At 38.4% G+C, this 4,646-nt stretch overlaps 1 pseudogene; it reads right to left on the bottom strand.

The window, feature by feature from the left end:
* Window positions 1–254: 254 nt before the first annotated feature.
* LOC143394732 (transmembrane emp24 domain-containing protein 4 pseudogene) lies at window positions 255–4,160 on the bottom strand (annotated as a pseudogene).
* Window positions 4,161–4,646: the final 486 nt, after the last annotated feature.

Below are 4,646 nucleotides of genomic sequence, written 5' to 3'. Positions count from 1 at the left end.
GATCCTGTCATCCAATGGTGAGTTCTGTTGGCTTACATGATCCTTACCCACCAATCAGACTAGCCTGCTGGCTCACATGATCCTTACCCACCAATCAGAAAGCACCCCATGCCTACTGTCAAACCATTCATCCATTAAACTGTCATAACTGTCAGATCATCCCCAGCTCTATCAACATGCAGAGCTGCCTCAATAAACCGGCATTTTCTCCGACAGCAAGCCTTGATTGTTCTTTCATTCTTTGATTTCTTTCTTTAGCTTCTGTAGTTTTCTTTGTAAAGGTCTTTCACCTCAGAGAAGCTTTTGAGGTAACTCATCTGCCAAATACCAGTGAGGATAAGGATGACATACTGAGTGACGGAGGACCACAGGACCCTCTGGTTGGTGCTCTCACTGGTTGGATGGAAGCCCTCTTCAGGATACTTCTGGTAATCCTCCTTCTGGATCTGTTCCACTTGATCAAGAAACTGGTAGCCATGGAGTCACAGTACTGTCAGTTTATCCTTAGCTGCAAACTCAGGATAGGTGTTGGTATGCTGCCCAATCAGGACGTCCAGGGACACATGCTTTTTGCTACCAGAGAAGAGGGCCATTCTGGTGGAGTTGGAGGGCAGACAGATCTGATGTTCACTGGGGGCGTGGTAGGTGAACATGGAGCGGGTATCAGAGCCCCAATGCCGGGACAGTACCACCTTGCCTTCAGGGTCCTTCACCTCCACCTGTATGCCGGTCAGCGGAAGGAAGAACTTTTGCTTGCACTGCAACTGGGTTCTATAACTGCTGCTGTCCATGGTCTCATTGAGGTTTCCTCCATGAAGCAACACTTCTTTGTCTCATCGATGTGGAAGTAGAGCACTTGAACACCACTACCAGTAAGGCTGGCAACCCCCTAGCTTAGACACAAGCCTTTACACCTGGTCCCCAGGTGCACACGCAAGGTTCGGGCTGCTCTGCGCTTGCGCACTGCCCGGAGTGTCGCACAGCAGGACAGCCGAACTTTACTCTTGAGGACAGTGGACTTATGGTAAGTGTAACATCTGGAAAGGTCAGCCTCCCAACTTCGTATTTATACTTTTCTTAGTAATTTTTGAAATTAAGTTTTAAAATTAACATGTATTATTTGTACATATTATTGGAATTCATTGTAACATTTCCATACATGCAGGTAGCTTGATGATACTTCCTTTTTGTGAGAAACGTGATTGGTGAATTGTGTACACTGCTTAATTAAGTCACATTAAAATCATTATGCTTCTTTCTCAGAAAGATAAATTTCAAATATTTCAGAAAATAGAAAATGGAATATTAGTAAAATAGTGTGAAAGTTCTCTTTGTCTAAAAATTGTGCAGTAACTTGGTTACTAAAGATTGGAAAGAACCCTATTGATTGAAGTTTTCTTTTTACGTTTGATGGCATTATGATTGTTTCTCGTAGTTTGTAAGCTAGGGGAAGGAACAACCGATATGACTCACATAGTACTTCTCATGATCCAGACATTTTTCTAAGTGATTTACTTTGAATTTTTTATCGTACATTCTCTCATTATCCACAATACAGAGAAAGTGTCTGGGGTGCAGAGATACTAACTACCTTCAAGTCTATCAGGTTAGACTCAAAGGATCTGCTATCATAATTCCTGCACTTCAGTGATTCTTTGGTAATTAAGATGTCAGAAGAATTTTTTTTTACTTGAAAGCATTTTCTTCATATACTTCACTGATCTTTGAAGGGGAGGGAGGAGGGATGTGATAATGAAAGAATAGTGGAATGAATCTGACCAATTATTCCTGTGTATGTACATGAATATACCACAACCATCATGTGAATCTCACCATCATGTATATATCTACAATTAAAAAAACTATAAGTGAATAGAAGAAAGATCATTAGAGAGAGGGGAACAACGGGAGGGAAAGGGGAAGTACTGGGGACTGAATTAGAACAAATTATATTCCATGCTATCATAATTTTGTCAAAATGAATACTAATGTTATGTATAACTAAAAAAGAACTAATAAAGGAAAAAAAAGAATGCTATCCCTATTTATGGGTCTTCCTCTGGTGACCTCATCACCACCAAAGCCCCAAATTTATGGGTCAACTTACAAATAGTTATTATTTATATATAATCAACTATGTATTTTGTTTTATGCACTCACTACTACCAGGGAATTTGAAATTCTGGAATTTCCCTAATAGATTGTAGAGAGAAAAGTAAAGGTTCAGGAAGATATTTGAATGGATTCAGTATGTGTAACCTATATAGATAATCCTTAACTCTACTCTTCTGAAAAGGGGTGGAAGACATGGTATTACCAAGTCTGCTGTGATAAAAATACTGTGCAACAGCTTCATAATTCTACTGCCCAAATGTACCTATGGCCATTTATTTGCATCATCAAATGCCAGGAAAAAAGAAATAGCACATCATTTAAATACTTTTGGACTCAGAGTTGACATTGGACTTATATTTCTAAGGGTTCATCATTGCCCTCTGGTTTGAGTGGAAGCATATAGGAATTATGTAATACATGGAGTCCTAGTTCTGATCAAATGTATATTGGGTTCACCAAATGACAACCCCAATGATGAGGGTCACACCATTTCCTGAATTTATGTACTTGGAAGTTGGTTCAACTTCCACATTTTTTTCTTGCCCTGTGAGTTATAGTTATTCTATTGATGAAGGTACTGAAAATTTTCCATTCCTGGGCTAAGATAGTGTTTCAAAATTTCTCTTGCATTTTTTTATGGTAGTGGTGGTAAAAAGATACCCGCAAAGTATGGGAATGATGATCCCTGTCTTATCTGTACTTAATTCACTAGTGTGTCCCCCTACAGAAATTAGACAGTTCCTAGAGAATGACAATGAACCATTGTAAATGCAACCCATGAGTAATCTTAATTGTATCTTCTGTGCTAAAGGTGGTATTTTTGCTGGAGTCATTTAATATAGTCTTGAATGTATGATATGTGACTGCTGATCTGGTAAACTTTCTTTTACATTTCTTTCAGAAGGGAGAATTAGAAATAGCATTTACTTGGAATGGACCTACATATACATTTACAGTTTTATCCTTTGTAACAATATAGTCTGGAAAGACCTGGACCATTTGAGTGTTTTAAACCACTATAATGGTCCATTATCTTAAGATAGCATTCTTCAAAACCCGATAAATAAGAATTGGCCAGTATTGGATGCTTTGGTAATACATATGTGCTCTCAAAGGAGCAAATACATTCTATGAAGAATTATTAAATTGTCACATCAGTAAAAATTTTAGGAGTTTAATTTGGAGCATGTCAGGACATTGTTTTCAAAGTAAAGGAAAATTATTGCATCTTCTGTCTTCCAACACTGAATAGTAAGCACTATGCCAGGTAGGTTTCTTTGGAGGAAGGCTATTCTATAATCAAGAATACCACTCCAACTTATGTACTAGAGGATATGAAAGGCTGACATCCTTGAGCAGGGTACAGATATGCAAAAAATATATAAATTCTTTGCAGTGGGTCAAGATTCTGTGAAAATAGCCTTTCTGTGTAGGCCATACTATCTGATATTCTGTGGTATTAGAACAATTGGTGGAGAGACGAGAAAAGATGTTTATTGCCAAGCACCAGTTGGATTATTACAACAAAAATCTGTATTGGCTTGAGCAACCACTTTTTTAAGTATTACAAGTAATATGTAGACAGAGGATGCCACCACACATAATACTATACCAAGGACCCACATTAAAGAAATGGAGGTGTGAGAGTTAGCTTATGACCATTATGTCTACTGTTCTCAGTAATAGAATCTGCTGGTCTAATAGAGCAGGGATGGCTCATTTCACACGAAGTTGAACCTCCTGCTTGGAAATGATATTTTGAGAATAGGATGAATTCTCTAGGTTACTCTATAGATAATAAACCAATAATTATCATTTGTTACTGTGTCTCCATTAGATTGCATATATATGTCCAGAAAACAAGGTATGATTGGGAACTTAAGCCTCACATCCTTGCAACTTTGGACATTATGTGTATAGAAGTCCTGATTTTCACAGTTAGATGGAGCTTTTCTACCACAGACACAAGAGTCCCATTAAAATGTGATTAATGGAAATTGCTCAGCAAAGTCAAGCTGCTTCTGCCAAGAACAAACAGACAAAATAAGCAACCATCATCTTAGCAGGGACAGTTGCTCATTAGGAAGAAGTAAGGCTGTTTTCAGAGTAAGAAAAACACAGTTTGGCACTAATTGATCTACACAGGTGTCTTTTAGTACTTCCTTAACCAACTGTGATGGTAAATGGGCTGATACAACAGCCAGGGCTTGGGAAGTACATAGTGTACAGCAGTTTAGCGTACTCATGGGTAACTGTCTAAATGAACTTATGAGCCAAGTAGGTTAGATTTTGCCAGCTGAGGACTCTAGCCTGTACAGGATAGGAGGCATATGAGTGCCAGATATGATTTCAAGATTCACTTTAGCAGCAAGTATTGTAACTCATCCCATTAACTTTTATTATAATATGCCTTTACTTTAGGAGATGTATCTAAATCCTGAATGAGCCTTTCCCAGAACTCAGGTGAAGCATAAAGATGCAAATGGCTTCAGGGTGGAATTCATGTATGCTGTGTTGTGCTACTCAGATTC

The sequence above is a fragment of the Callospermophilus lateralis genome, chromosome 3 (assembly GCF_048772815.1).
Source record: "Callospermophilus lateralis isolate mCalLat2 chromosome 3, mCalLat2.hap1, whole genome shotgun sequence".
NCBI lineage: Eukaryota > Metazoa > Chordata > Mammalia > Rodentia > Sciuridae > Callospermophilus > Callospermophilus lateralis.
Note: the sequence above shows the minus strand (reverse complement) of the source record. Positions and strands in the feature narration are given on the sequence as shown.